General features: G+C 41.1%; 1 protein-coding gene across 1 annotated transcript in view; it reads left to right on the forward strand.

Annotated features, from left to right (window-relative positions):
* Window positions 1–8,797: 8,797 nt before the first annotated feature.
* The window catches only part of ERR (estrogen-related receptor), a 64,672-nt gene continuing 56,828 nt past the window's right edge, over window positions 8,798–16,641 (forward strand). Inside the window, exon 1 of the mRNA XM_089237606.1 lies at window positions 8,798–9,113. The gene's annotated coding sequence lies outside the window, so the exon portion shown is untranslated. The remainder of the gene's footprint in view (window positions 9,114–16,641) is intronic.

Here is a 16,641-nt window from a genome sequence, read left to right on the forward strand (position 1 = left end):
ACCACTTAAAAAGCCGCTTTGCCCGGGGACCCATGATGCTCTTAAGACTGCACTGTCATGAGAATAAACTTCTAGGAAGACCACGTGAATCCTTTTCCCGATCGAGTTCTGTATAAAGAACTAAGGTAATACATAAACTAAGGTAACACTATACTAGGTAATACTAAGGTAATAAATAAATCAAGGTAACACTATACTAGGTAATACTAAGGTAATACATAAATCAAGGTAACACTATACTAGGTAATACTAAGGTAATACATAAATCAAGGTAACACTATACTAGGTAATACTAAGGTAATTCTATAACTAGGTAAAACGATCAAGTTCTAGGATGATCGAGAGAATTTAGTCTTTGGAAGATCGTTTTAATCAAGTTCTATAGCGATGAGAATTTTTGTTTTCGAAGACCAACGGGAATAGAAGGGAACACGGAAGCAGGGCCATGTGAACAAAATATGACAAGTTAACACGGCCACAACTAGATGCTCGATCAGCCGAACAAACAGGGCCGTCTTTAGAGCATCATGGGCCCCCGGGCCAAGTGATTTTTCTGAGGCCCTGCCTGGCAAATTCTCAAAAATTTCAAACGGCTAGCATTTTTGTGAGAACCCGGGACGTGCCCGGGTAGGCCCATGCGTTAAGACGGCACTGCGGACAAATACGGTTTTTAATGCCCCTGTTAATGTTGAAGAATAGGTAAAATTTGAAATTTACGCCCCTCCCCCGATCCAGTGCCCGGGGCAACAGCCCCACCTGCTCCCCCCTAGTTGTGGCTCCGATGAAGGACCGGAATCAGTATCGAAATGAAGATTGATCTAAAGTTGGCTTCTCGGAGACTTAAGAAGGAGGGAGGGGAGAGAGGAGACGGAGAATTAGAATGGATCACGGTACGAATTTCGAAACTGTTTACGGGGCAGCATGTCGCTAAAGAGGAGCCCAATAAAGCACGTGAAATTGCGCCAAGCGATTTGAAGATATGGCCTTGCGATAACAATGTGCGTACTAAACTTTAGGTGCAGGTCCAGCACTTTTAGATTCAGAACGGTAGTGGCCATCCAAGTATGCAAACAAGAACGAAAGTGGCCAGCGAACGAGAATGAAATTTGCTGTCCAGGTTTTCGAACGATAGTGACCGTGATTGAAATTGTTATCTCGACCCGGAAACAACGGAAATGGCAGTCTTTTCAGTTTCGGACTATAATGCGGTTCCTTATAACCGCAAATAAACTGGGTGACGTTGCTGCAGCGAATTGTTGGTTGCCGTGGGGCTTCATTTCTTTAAAACTAAGTGAAAATGCCTTAAATTTTTGTTACCCCTTTAAATGAAGGTTGATCTGAAGTTGGTTTCTCGGCAACTAAGGAGGGGGGAAGGACGGAGCATTAGAATGGATCATGATACAAACTTCGAAACTACTTACGGGGGCAGAGTGTCACTAAAGAGGAATGCAAGAAAACAAATTTCGCTAAGCGATTTGAAGTTGTCGATTGTATTAAAACAAGCCGCTGTTGGACTTGCGCTAACAATACGTATTGAACTTTAAGTGAAAGCCCGACACTTTTAGATTCAGAGCGATAGTGGGCCATTCAGGGCCCGCCAACAAGACCGGAAGTGGCTGACTGGGAATGTACATCCAGGCCCACAATACGAGAGAAAGTGGCCGCTCGGAAACAAGGTTGCTGACCAGGCCTTTTAAACTAATACGCGGCATTACCAAACCGCATATAAGCTCAGGTTTATTCAGTGTATTTGATATAGGAAATGGTATACCTTTGTCACGGCAAATTATGGGTTACCGTGGGGTTTCGTTTCTTTGAATTAGAACGAATATGCCTTGAGTTTTTGTTTCGAGCAACCCTCCTCCAAATGAAGATTGATCTGAAGTTAGCTTCTCAACCAGTTTTCTGCCTGGGATCTCGTTTTTCAGGGATCTCGCACCTAAAATGCATTGACTCGTCCATCATCGCCACCAACCACAAGGTGTAGGCCTACACGAGAATCATACCCTACCTATCAGGAGATGTGTACATAGCAGAAAGACCACGAGAACCATAACCTATCAGTCTACTAACAAGGCATTAATAGGGGGAGGGACCACGAGATGTCGTTCCACAAATAACGGGTAACTCATCATTTTTGTCACAACGCGGTCATTTTCTGCACACGAGGGCTAATTAGACCGGGACCTACAATTTATTGCCGATTCCGAACGGCAGCCTCATTTTTTATACTGATCGAGAGGTTGGTGCGCTAACCCTTAGATGTCAGACTCCAGGGCCGCAACTAGGGGGAGCAAGCGGTTCTCGTGCCCCGGGAGCTGGACCACGGCGGTCGCAAAATTTATTATCAAACCTCTCCTTCAACATTACAAGGAGGCGCCAAAATGCGCACTTGCCCCGGGTGATTAAGCATCTAGTGGCGGCCCTGTCAGACTCCCTACGGTAGCAATCTTCTGTGATCATGTCGCCGTTTCTGTTGTACCCCTGCGTTCGGAAAGTTTCTGACAAGGACGAACCCCGGGTATTGAACTCGCGACACCTCTAAACATCTTTTGGTACTTTAGGCGAGTATCTCATCGACCTGGGCTACCGCGCCCACAGGTAGCGGGAGCAGACGGGTTTGGTTTCCCAGGCGCCAGACCAGAAGGGGGAGTGAAAATTTTACTCATTAATTTCTCTTTAACATTATAGCGGTGTCAAAATGCGTAAATGTCACCCCCCCCCCCGGCAAACCAAACATCTAGTTGCGGCTCTGCTACTAGGGTTATCTTAGGGGGGGTGGTGGCATATGAGGTTTCGCACCCGGGCAGCAGGTGAGCTAGAGAAGTGTTTCTTAACCTTTTTTTGCCCGTGGCCCCCTTTGAACCATATTTTTTTTCTCGCGGCTCCCCTGTCTTACCCAGAGTTTTCGGGGTAATCCTTTATACGTATTCAATTGATTTTTTCAGTGAATTTATACTGAACGAAAATTTTGCAAATAAGATTGGCCTCCAGACCACTGGCCTAGGATTTATTGAGCTCCCCACTAGTCGGAGTTCTATTCGGGGGCCGTCTCAACATCATGGGCGCCTTAGGCAAAGTGATGCTATGGTAGTCCCATACTTAGCTGGAAATAAACACCCTACATATTTCCAACTTATTTTCAAAATTTATTGTACTATGCAAAATATCATAAGTTGGGGTCACTTATGAGACCCCCGGGCATGTCCCCTCACAAGAGTGGGAGTGACAGAGCTGCAGCCCGGGGTCTAATATGGCTTGCATCATTTTTTCGTTTTTCACACTATAAATTTAATATGGAGGAGGGGTCCGTGAAAAATGTAGCCGGAGGCCTGTGAAAAACCCCATCCTAGGCAACCTGCTCTGAAATGTAGGTGGTGAGGCCCCGGATAGGTGCATGCCCTAAGACGGCCCTGGTTTTATGTGTGGTTTTGTTAAATTCTGTAAGTGTATAATGATTGATATAAAAACTTTATTTCTTCACACCATAATTTTTCTTCTCAGCTCTCTGCAGCCCTCCAAATCACCTGTCATGACCCATTTCTCCATTTTCTTCCGTGGCCCCCTTGAAATATCTAAGTACCACTAGGGGGCCATATGGCCCCCGGTTGAGAACCACTGAGCTAGAGCCTCCCATGCTTACACTTCACGAGCTAACATTAGGGGTTGTTTAAGTGTTCCCGATCATGTCAATTTACATAATAAATAGTTGATTGCAAGGATGAAAATACAGGAGGATTGGAGTGCCCCGTAAGTCAGTGCCGTCTTAAGAGCATCATGGGCCCCCCGGGCCAAGTGATTTTTTTGAGGCCCTACCCGGGAAATTCTTGAAAATTTCAACCAAATCTCATTTTTGTGAAGCCCCCTTATCTCATGAGGCCTCCGTGCCGTCCCCGGGTGGGGCCCATTCCTTAAGACGGCACTGATGTAAAAATTTTTTTTTATATAACCAAGTCCCCCCCCCCCCCCGTTCCGCATTCTATAGCGGGGTCCAATTGGTTGTGATCTCTCACAGGCACAAATGACAGATTTTCTTATTTTTTATAGTGCGAAAAAAAAAAAATCTGTAAGACTCCCCTCCAAGCTGGAGCCCTGACCGCCTCACCCTTCTGTAGGCCATGCAACATATAAGAATTTAAATTGAGCGCTGGTACTTCAGATTTGTTACGGAGGAAACCCTTTTTCGTCTTAACGCAACGGCCAACCCGATCACGGCCCAGGGCCGTCTTAACAGCAACATAGGTCCCCCGGGCCAAGTGATATTTTTGAGGCCCTACCAGGCAAATTCTCGAAAATTTCCACCAAATCTCCCTTTTATGAGGCCCCCGGGCCGTGCTAAGGTGCACCCATGCCTTAAGACGGCACTGTCACGGCCCAGACGTCTCAAGTGCAGAGATCCCCCTCCAGGTGAAGTGATTTTTTGGGGCAACTATCTAGCTGAAAGTGTCTGCCAACCAATTCACACGCTTACTTATTCCCTAAATTATTAAATCATAATGCTGCATTTAATAAGAACAAGTTCCTTCTATTTATGCACTTTCCGGACCCCCCCCCCCCAGCACCCATGTTCAGGTTGCTCCCAGTGCCATCTTAACACATGGGTCTACCCGGGCACCGTGCCAGGAGGGCCTCGAAAAATAAGAACTGATCTAAATTCGTGAGATTTCGCCATGTAGGAACTCGGAAAAATCACTTGACCTGAGGTCCACACACACACACGATGCTCTTAAGACGGCCCTGGTTGGCCCACGTCTTAAGACGACATCGCGGGCCTCGTGAAAATAAAATCAGATTAAAATTTTCGAGAGTAAGCATTTAAATAGATAGGCTTGATGACCAGCTTCACGAGTGTATTCAACTAACAGCCCGTTTGTTGATTTTTTGAATTCAAATATCTAGGCGAATATTCCACTTAGTAACGTGATGATTTTTTAGCTTCAGTAGAGAAAAGGCAACAACTTTCTCTCTAATTGGGTGTTTTAGGACAGAGTCCATATAAAAATTTAGATTTTTATTACAGAACGACACACTGTATTTTCACTCAAAAGTAGTACAGGGTGATTTTTGAACACATTTTAAGCATTTTTAAATTTGGACCATTCCTGTACAGCCAATGGTTGATGAGATAAAGCGGGGGGGGGGGGGTTCTTAACCTTTTTCAGGCGTGACTCAAAAACAAGATCAACTTCACGAACTATGGGACTGTTTGTTTTTCGAAATTAGTGAAGCCAGTAACCCAATAAGTGAAGTTGTACGACTCATTTAGGAAGCACCTGCGAGTCAAGTTTGGGCCGTGACCCATAGCTCGAAAATCCCTGGTTACAAGTGGATTTGTACGATCCATCTCGAAATCCCTGCGAATCAAATTCGGATCGTGACCCATAGCTGAAGAATGTCTGGCTGCAAGTGGATTTGTACGACCCATCTCGGAAGCCCCTGCGAATCAAATTCGGATCGTGACCCATAGCTCAAGAATCACTGGCTACATGTGGATTTGAACGACCCATCTCGGAAGCCCCTGCAAATCAAATTCGGATCGTGACCCATAGCTTAAGAACCCCTGGCTGCAAATGGATTTGTACGACCCATCTCGGAAACCCCTGCGAATCAAATTCGGATCGTGACCCATAGCTCAAGAATGCCTGGCTGCAAGTGGATTTGTACGACCCATCTCGGAAGCCCCTGCGAATTAAATTCGGATCGTGACCCATAGCTCAAGAATCACTGGCTACATGTGGATTTGAACGATCCATCTCGAAAGCCCCCCGTTTGGTCGCTACCCATAGGTTAAGAATTCCTGGGATAAAGGCCGAATGAGGACTTACAGGACACACTGCATACAGGCAGGGCCGTCTTAAGAGCATCATGGGGCCCCCGGGCCGAGTGATATTTCTCAGACTCCACCAGGCAAATTCTTGAAAATTTCAACCAGATCTCATTTTTGTGAGGCCCCCGGGCCGTGTCCGGGTGGGCCCATGCCTTAAGACGGCACTGCATACAGGGCCATCTAAACCAGTGTTGCTCTAGCGCCAGGTCCCGGCATCAGTTAAACCGGGCATGAGTGGTTCACCATTTTATTTTTTCCCGTTTATATCTCCATCAGTCATGTGTATGACCGGGCTTTCCACTCACAAGACAAAATCAACCGGGTCGAGGGCTTCCAAACGTTGATAACCACTGGTCTAAACAGTATCAAAAGTCATCCGGTACATTTAGCGGATGTGTAATCTGCCTCGGCTACGGGATCCCGTATTTTGAATATGTGAATTTGCGTATAGTTTTGAATTAAATGATTTTGATCTCTCAGCTCTGGGATCAGTAAACCCACCACCTCAAAACCCGGCACCACCTGGCACAGTGACTAGAAGACACTAGTCCGTGTTACCATTGCCACGACGCTGTTAAGTGTAAGTGGCTGAGCAACTGACCTCCAATGATGCGAGAGATATTCGAGAACACAAAGGGTTCTCGACTCAACCAGCCAGGAGGTCAAGAAACTCGGTACCGCGCTGATCCACAGAGCTGAGTCCCATCTAAAAGGGAGGACAACGAGCCACAAAAATGTCAAACGAAAACATTGGGACATCCCTCCAAAGCTCTCTAACCATGTCAATCCCCACAAGCAAGCCCAAGAAACTGTTATACTTACTTCAGTCTAAGTTAGACCTCAAAGAGAGAAGCCTTTCCTTGGAGGCCAGACCGCACGCGTCTTACCGGAGTGAAATCTGCAATTCGAATGATCTTCAACAGACGTTTCAATACTACAGTTAGCATTGTAAGATATATATTTGTTGAATAACATTGTTGCTGTCACCAGCGGGCTATAGCCCTATGTGGCAAGTTCCAAGAGGCGGAAAATTAGGATCACAAACACTTTTTTTTGTGTGTTAATTTATATTTATTTAGGCCCAAAAATTTTAAGCTCGGGGCTTAGTGGGCTATAAGTATACCCAGGGCGGAAAGTTCCGAGGGGCTGAAAATTTTCACTAAAGTGTGGTCAAGAAAATTAGCAAATTGGGAAAAGGGTGGCAAACTTTTATTACAGGTGGCCAAACCATACTAAACAGCAAGGATTTAGGTCAGTGAGTGGCCAAACGAGTTACCTAGAGGATTTGCAAGCATAAGTAACCAAAACAGTAAAGACCAAGAGAGAGCAAGGTCAGTGAATGGCTGAAAGAGTGACCTAGAGTGTTTGCGACCAAAATAATGAGCAAGCATGTGAGTGACCAAGACAGTTTTCCAGCATGTGAGTGACCAAGACAGTTTTCGAGCATGTGACTGACCAAGACAGTTTTCGTGCATGTGAGTGACCATGAGGTTGTGGAAAGAAAGGGGAGGGGACTCTCAGAAAAATTTGTTTGGCCCGGGGGCCTATGATGGTGTTGAGACGACTCTGGGCTCAAATCATGGAAATTGAGTGAAATCTCCATCCAAAAACTGAGCATTAACGTACTTGCTCACATTCAACTTTGTTTTTCTGTTTTTCTGGCACCCTCAGTGCCGCAACTAAAAATGAAAATTCACTCTGTCGCTTGCGGGGGGGGGGGGGGGGGCGGCTGCATCCATTTTGGCACCCCTTTCCCGTAATTTTTAACGGAAAAAGAATGAAATCAGCGCCCTCAGTAGGTCCAGCGCCAGGAGCACCCCCTACTAACACTAAACTATAAATATTTATATTTAGTGTGCGTGAAATACAATATATTTAGTGTGGTGTTGTCCCTACTCCCTTGGTTGAGGGGTCCTGTCAACTTTTTGATAAAGATCTTCAACTATACAATAAAATGCTCCCAAAATTTCAGTATTTTTTTTACCGGATGGTGGATCCTGGGGGAAAAATATGCATTTAAAAAAATATATGTACAATTTGATCATTTTTTGTGGTGCCCTTTTTATCAGGATGCCCTAAGCACGTGCTTATTTTGCTTAATGGCCAATTCGGCCCTAAGGGTGGGGTTGACCGGCATCCGAGAGAATGCTTATTGTTTTTCACCCTATAAATTCATTATATAAGGGCCCATGAAAAGTCTAACCTGGGTGCCTACTAAAGATCGCAGCCTAGGAGCAGGGCTGTCTTAAGAGCATCATGGACAACCGGGCTAAAAGTGATTTTTCTGAGGCCCTACCAGGCAAATTCTTGAAAATTTCAAATTTCAACCAGATCTCATTTTTGTCAAGCCCCCTTTCTCTTGAAGCCCCAGCCCGGGTAGACCCATGCCTTAAGATGGCACTGCCTAGGGGTTCTGCTACAGGAGAGGGGACGGGGCATGAACTCACATATGCAAGGTCTCCTCCCCCAGACTTTGGCAGGCCCGAAAGCCAGACTTTTCATGTCTCTCCATAATTAATTAATAGCGTGAAAAAAAACTAAAAAATAACGAGAATCGTCCCGGCCCCAGCGCTGGAGCCCAATCAATCCCATCCTTGTGCCTGAGTACGCATACGGGAGCGCCAAAAACACGGAAAAATTAGGAATATGTCCCGTAAAATATGGTACATATGGTCAGTCATATATAGCGCAGTCCTGCTTTAGGCTGTAGTTTGAAAATCAATATTTCTTTCTAACAACTAAAAATCAGGTGATCTGACATCCGTTATATTCATATTTAACTGTTTGCAAATATGTTTTTCTTTTGAAAAATCTCAATTATGCCAATAATATAGAGATCAGATTGTTGTAAAATTGTCCAATCATTCTACAGCTCATATTCACCAGAAAGAAACCGTTCTTCAATATCCAGCTTCTGATTCGTCAGTCGCTGGATCGCACACGCTACAGAAACGGCTCGTTCCTATACCCAGTGTTGCCGAGAGACAGAGAGAGAAGTGAGGAAGAAGAAGAAGACGAGCAATTGTTAATTTTTTCTTCAATGGTCGTAGAAGTGGGTCAGTGGTTTCTCTCTCTGTGTTGTATGTAGTAGTATTCTCTGTTGAGCTTTCTTTTTCCTTTTTTTCTTTTTTTAAATTTTAATTGCTGTCCCACCGGAGATTATTGTTGACTTTATATTGTTGGCTTTCTCTTTCTCTGGCATTGTTTGTTGTGTTTCGATAATGGAGTGGACTTTAAAGTGACGTACAATCGGGGGTCGATCCATGCGTTTTTGTTTACGATGCCGGTAAGAAATTAGTTGTTTTTTTTTTACTTTAAAGAGAGGGGGAAAAAAATTGTTTTTTTATTTTACTTTTCTCATTCAAACAATCAAATTTGTTATATACTGGATTATTTATTATGTATAATTATTATAATTATATTTGATAATTTTTTTCCCCCTAACTAATGTGTACTAGCCGATATTTTTTCGCTAATCCCCTTCCTTTAACAAAACATTAAAGCTCCAATGGAAACGGTAATCGCGTGTGTGTATAACGATATTACTCACCGGACCCGGCGTACTTCCCGTACTGCGTATAATCCGTATATAACGATCAATTCCGTTATAAAGGTACTTTCCACACAGGCTCTTGAGCGTCGTTGTATAGAAGGTGCAATTTGTATTAATGTGAAAAGAAAGTGGTGTTTCAGTTGAGATATTTTCCAAGTCCCTCGTTATTATTGTGTATAGATTTACTTGAGAAGCTGATTATATGGCCATTAGTAAATCAATTTAACCCTCCGTGGTGTCCTGTGTATAGGTTATGGTGAAAACTCGAAGACTGGGGGAAAACCTAGGTTTTACTGGTAAGACCTATGTTTTACCAGGAAGCTCAAAATACGTTTATAAACATTTTTGTTTCAGACTTTTATCAAGTCAAAGCGTGTTTTCAATGAAGCGATTAACACATTATGAACTTATTAAAAATGTGTTTCGTTCCTGCCACTGAAAGATAATTAATTAACTATCAAATTAACCAACCACCTTTAACTCATTAGTTCTTTATGCTAAACAATTATACTTAATGATAAGTACTATTTATCATTGAGTATACCTGGTAAAAGTTCAAAATGAAAGTATAGGGCTATATATTTCAGGCTTTTACCAACTCTCGTTTTACCAGTCTTTGGACTTTTACCATAACATGTATACGGATATCACAGCAGGGTTTAAGCTGGATAAAAAATTACTTTCACAGAAAAGCGAAAATGGGGGGGGGGGAACCTTTAGCAAAATGCTACAATGCTAATATAATGATTGATGGTTGGATGTCTACTCGTTTCGTACCTCCTGTATGCATTTTTGCGAAAGTGCTATTACTTCTTTCACATTCTACGATTTTCTTTTGCATTTTGCAAAAAATGCAACCATAGCTTAAACCCTGATACACAGTAAGTACATGGTCGAAAAACATTTTTTTTCATCACACTGATCATGGCCCACTGCTGTGTCTCTATGAAGAGATATAGGTAGAAGAAGATCTGGCACTGTGCTTGAGGCTGTGTTTGTATGTGTTATGAACCTAACGTGAAGTTTGTTTCTGTGTAATGCTTGTTATGTGTAGTTATGCCATCAGTTTTTCTAACTGAGTGATGAGTAATGATTGAATAATTTTACCGTTGGGGAGGGGTGATCTCCCATTCACATTTTGAAGTTGGGAACCACACACAGAAAATCAACTTCAGCTGAGCACCACTGTGGTGACGCTGGGCTTCAAACCTGGGTCATTGTGATGCAGACTTGCATCACACATAGACAAAACTCTACTCTAATTAACCCTAGAATACTAACTCAACGTCTCCGAAACGTAGTAGGTAATATAGGTAACATGCAGTTTTTATTTTAGGGTTAATTGTGAATTGCTGGGTGGATGTATTGTTTCAATAAAAAATATTTCTTTCTTTCAACCAGAGCACAACTCATGTCTATCGCCATGGGCAACTTACTAGCTAGTGAGTTGTGCCGGAAGTGTGAGTGTGTGGTGTATACCTAACAGAGTCAGAGTACCTATATAGTGTTGTCTGGTTTTTCACTGCTGCCATCAATATTTCAGAAATGAAGTGTGGTGATTGAATATTTTACCATTTGTAGGCATGGTAACTCTCTGTGGTGAGACTTTGCAATGGGGGAGATCAGCTCGCACTCATGCCTCAAAGTTGGGAATCTCAGAAAACCAACTTTAGCCGACTGCCATTGATACTGGTGGGCTGAAATTGGACATTGAAGGACCGTACACATCCTGCTTACCATCTTAGAGAGATATCAAAACGTTCTCGGGAGGATGGGTGTATACGGAAGTTCATTGCTTTATGTGAAAATAACAAACAATAATATTTCATATATACGCAATGAGAGGAAGAATAAATATTGTGATCGTAACATCGTCCACAGTTAATCAGTCTGTGATCGTATCATTATCCTTATATGTAGATAATTGCTCAATAATCTTGTCTTGTATATGATAGAATTTGGAATTGAATTTATCCGATCTAGAATGTACCAATCTCATTGATTTTCAGTATAACCAATCACGATGTAATAGGATAGCAACATTGTCGTTTATATGGCTGGTGCTTCCATTTCACACCCTCCCAGTAGTGGATGAAACAGCTGACGCTTGTCTTCTTGGGCGGGAAGTGGGGTAAAATGAAAAATGTGCAAACAGAACCAATTTACATCTGTTTAAAAAAAAAAAAAAATTCAATGTTTTAATCGGGATGAACCATAAATATCTTTCGGCTGTTAAAAATGTTTACTCTGTTTTTATTTGAACAAGAGTGAAGTAAACTACAAATTGATGTAATCAGAGGATTCAATCAACAATAATCGATGTATGCTGTGAAACTTCCTAATATATTTTGATCTACACCAGTGTTTTTTGACCAACGGTCTGCGAAGAGATTTGAAAGTTTGATTCTAATTTAATAACAAATGCATACAACTAACTTAATATTAGTGCCGTATATACTCATGTATGAGCCGACCTCTAAAAACCAGCGCAGTTTAAGGGAAAAAGAATTTGTATATTTCCATGCAATAAAAGTTAGAATGAAAAATGATTTAAACTTCTAATCTATTTCTTCTGATTCCCCAAGCTCTACTTTTAAAAAAAAAAACCAAGGCATCAATATGGTGTAGCACCTTTGTTTTCATCTTTGATTGTGCTGTCATCCCCATCCATCGCTTTCAAAGATGTCGTCCTCGGTTCTGTCCATCGCGTTACTAATACAACACTTTTTTAAAGGATTTGATGGTAATTTCGGTAGAAACACAATTGTTCCATGCCTCGTGAACCCACTGGCACACTAGGCCATTGTCAGGTTTCTTTAAAGCACTGCTTTTTGTTGTTTTTCTTCAGAACTCATCCATTCGGTCCATAAACTCCTCAAATAATCGTTAAAAGACTTGGTGATGCTCACATTTACAGATTGTAAAATTGACATTAGTCCAATCGGGGATCAAAGCAAACCATGTTTTTGCTTTAGTTTCAACATCATCGGTTCTATGGGGTTTGAACATAGCTACGAAAACCACTATACTGATTAGTGATGCTGTGTGAAGCAGTTCAATGACAGTGCAGAGCTTTGAGCTAGCCCTGCTTAGGAAATGTAGTTATATGATTTGCTAAAGTTGGGATAGATATTTTCTCATTAAAAACTGACCCGTGTCAATAAGCTGTCCCCACAATTGAGGAACAAATTTTTCAACAAAAAATTCCACATATATAAGAGTATATGGATTCGAATGAAAAATCAGACCCAGATAACGACATCCCTAACCAGATAACATCACTAAAAACTTGTGCCCAAGACTAGATACACACTCACATACACAAATTTTTAGGCGCCAAAACATTTTTCTACCCGAAGGAAAAGGTCCAAAAATAAGGCTTTTTTTGACTGCCTCAAAGGAGAATGTTCTCCATTGAGCCCTCAGCCGATTTGAAATGTTCTGCAGTAAAATTTTCCTCAATAGTGTTTCCTATGCTTCCCTTAAAATTCTTTGAGATTGTTCTGCAATTTGCATCACAGTTTATGGCATATTCTGCTTTAGGGGTCCTTCTGCAATAAATTCTAATAAAAATTGTGGTACACTATCGTCCCCCCCCCCCCCATATGCTAGAAGCATGAATGTACAAATTTTCAAAACTCTGGGAATGACGTTTGCGTTTGATGTTTACTCTACCATGATGTTACTCTATGAGTGTAATTTACCCAAAATGCTTTGTAACATGCTTTCCAATAGGGAGTTAAACATTTGCATTTCAGGCAAAACTTCAAGGCATAGCAGGAAGGGGAGACTTTAAGGGTCTGGTCCCTCTTCGAATGAAATTTTTGGCTACTGACCTGATAAGAGATCCAACTAGTCGATAAACCCAAAAAGTGACACATTCATGATGCATTCATGTTTCTGGCATAAGAGGGACATTATTGTTATTTCTGTAATATCATGAATGTTTTTGAGCTTGAAACCAAGAAAGCTATAGTACTATCCCTTTAATCATCTTTAGAATAATTTCATCACAAAATTAACAATATTACAGCATTAGAATTAAAATAATAAAAGTCACTGGCCACCGACCAGTGAATGCAAGAACCCACTGGTCCACTAAACGATGCTCTGAATAATAATTCATTTTCTCCTAAATATATTGCAAGTGTTATTCATATATTACAAGTATTACTTTAAATATATTACATGTATTACTTAGAAGAATGTGTGTGAGATATACCACCAAAGGGTGCAAAATGCCATAAAAATCAATTAGAACTGCAGTAAATCATTCGCTGTATCTGTGATTCTCACATAGGAGATTCTTTCGTGATTGATGTATCATTGTGGAAGGAGGTGAGACAAAAGTTTCCACTACTGGTCCCGCAGACCGCCACAATTTTTTTCTCTGTGGTCCAATTGTTTAATCATTCGCGTTGGACCAGAGGACCACCAATGATTTCGAATGCTGTAATAGGACTATGAACATAACAAATGTGTGATAAAATACAGCAAAACCTGTCTAAGATGGACACTGTATGAGACAGAAACCTGTCTTGAACAGAGCAGAGAAATAGTCTAATGCAGTGTTTCCGAAAGTAGGCAATGGAATGGTCCAGGCAGGGGGGCGATAGAAACTACAAGGATAACACATAGAATCTTATGGGTTCGCTTGAGTCGGGGGGGGGGGTGATGAGAGAAATATTTCTGCAGAAGGAGGCGTTGGAACAAAAAGTTTGGGAAACTATGATCTAGTGAATAATTAATACTTTTATGGAAAATCTCTTTAAAATGGAAACTGCCTAATGCGGAAACAGAAGGCATATTTGGTCTATTTTCAGAAAAAAACCTTTGAATGGGGAAAAAATTAAGTCATACTGATCCCCTTTTTTTGTTAGGGAATTCTTTTACTTCTTGGAAAAACGATGATGAACTTATTATTCTATCTGAACTGGTTCTGTATGTAAGGGATTGGGTTTAGATGGAAGCAGATTTTGCTATCGAAAATTTAGAAAAATCTTGTTTAGCATTTCATTTATGATGAAAGCGATGACTTTTGTTAGAAAAATGTTGATAATTTCCATTTAAGCTAGTTCGGGAGTAAAATAGGGGAGGGACACTGAATTATTATTCACAATTTAAGAGATACCATTTTTTTAGCATTTCATTTAGCTTAAAGATGGTCATTAGAGCCAAGTCATGGATTTGAACACAAAACTGCAGGTCATAGTTTTCTTTGAGGAAAAAAGTGTTAATGCCTCGGATCAGAATATGATGAAAACCACAAAGCATCATATACAGAAACCTGTGACGTACATCACAGAACAATGTGGAAGAATTTTAAGAAGGGTGCGGAAGACACTATCACCGAAATTTTTACTGTAGAACATTTCCAGTCAGCCAGGGGCTCATTACAGAACAATGCAAAACATTCTGCTTCAGGACTGAAAACTGTGGCATACTCCACAGAACAGTTTATGTAGGAAAATATTATTGTGGAAACATTTTCAGTCAACTTGGAGATTTTTGTAGAACAAAGCTGCTCATTGTGGAAACATTTTTGATGGTAAAGCGCAAGATCTCCTTAACCTTAGAATACTGACTAAAAAAAAGCTGATGAAGACTACTACTTAACCGAACATGTACCTCGTACACATTCCTTTTCGGAATTTCTAACGAATCGACACATGCCGGAATGCGTGTTCTGAGTGTATGCTTGGCCCTAACATATTTATGTTGTTGAGTTGCGCTTGTTTCGTGTTCATGCTGCCATCTGGCTTCCATTTTCTGAAGCAAGGATGGAAATGCTTGAATTTTCATGTTTAGTGAGTACCGTGTTGTAGGCCTGCCTGCTCTCTGCAGAGAGACATTTTCAAATGGGAGATCGGCTCACAGTCGTGCCTTGAAGCTGGAAAACCGCAGAAAACCAACTTCAGCCGACCACCACTGTGCCGTCAACAGGGTTCGAACCTGGATCCTCGGGACGAGAGTCCAGCACGATGCCCACACAACCTCACAGCGGCGGCTGATAAAGACTGCATGTTAACTGCCTCTATGCCTCTGACACGTAGAGTTAATATTCTAGGGTTAACTACAGTTCGCCCTGCTTATTTGGGTAATGGATAAATGAATATCACACATACAAACTTTTAGTAATGAAACCTACTGGAACTGATATTGATCCCATAGAGGCAATATTAAAGTTCCCTGTTCATTAGAGTAATGACTGACTTACTAACCGAAATGGCGACCTAGTCCATATTCCAAGGAATTTCCGGTCCATATTCCTAACTGCCAGGTCAAATAATAATTCCACTGAATAATGTCATAAAGGCATTGGCCACTTTTATGTTATATGTAATAAAAACAGAAAAAGGTAAACTGAAATATTGTAAACGAGTGGAAAATATTTCTCATGTCAATCATTAAAAAAAAAATTCTGGTAAACTGGAAGAATATCTAAAGAAATAGAAACTCAGAAAGAGAATGGAAAAAAACGTAGCTTTGGCAATGTCTAGATCAAGTTGAACTGGAATGATTTTATGATTAAAGCGTATCAAAGGTTCCGTGATCGTGTTAAAAAGTAGAGGAAATTGCGAAAAGTTTTCAAAAAAGTTTTCTTTTTTTAAAGTTGAAGGGATGTTTATTTAGATGTAAGCAAAGGAATAATAGAATGTTTGAGACATTGTATATGGAAACTGATTACATGGACATTGGAGAATCAGTTCAGTGGACAATAACGTTGTGATAAATTTGTGTTCAGAAAACAGGGAATCCAGTTCTCATTGAGCACAACCCAGAGGGCATTTTCAAACATTATTTAAAAGGGGACTGTTGCTGAAAAAAAAGAGAAAGTTAATTTAATTTTGAAGAAATTTTTCTCATTTTAATTCTTAAAGATGATAAATAAGCAAAACGAAGATCGTGTGACATTGTTTCTATGTGCAAATAAATAAGGAAATAAAAGTTACAGCCTATATATTTTAATTTGCAGTGTGTGTGAGAGTGACTACCCTCCTCCTTTCATACATCCAATCTGAATACCTTCAGATGACAAGTAACATTGAAAAAATGAGCTCATACAACTATTCTTCAATATGAAAACATGGTGTGTGTGTGTGGGGGGGGGGGGGAGAGAGAGAGAGAGAGATTGGGGTTTTTTTATAAACAGTGGCGAAATAATTTTAGATTTATATTTTCATTTCTTCTTGATGTGAACTTAATTTTTTTGTTGCAAAATTACACTACTGGTTTTTCATTAACTATCAATTTATATTAA

Source organism: Pholcus phalangioides, unplaced genomic scaffold, assembly GCF_987345545.1.
Source record: "Pholcus phalangioides strain wild (caught in Gottingen) unplaced genomic scaffold, Ppha-v1.0 ptg000010l_1, whole genome shotgun sequence".
In the NCBI taxonomy this organism is placed as follows: Eukaryota; Metazoa; Arthropoda; class Arachnida; order Araneae; family Pholcidae; genus Pholcus; species Pholcus phalangioides.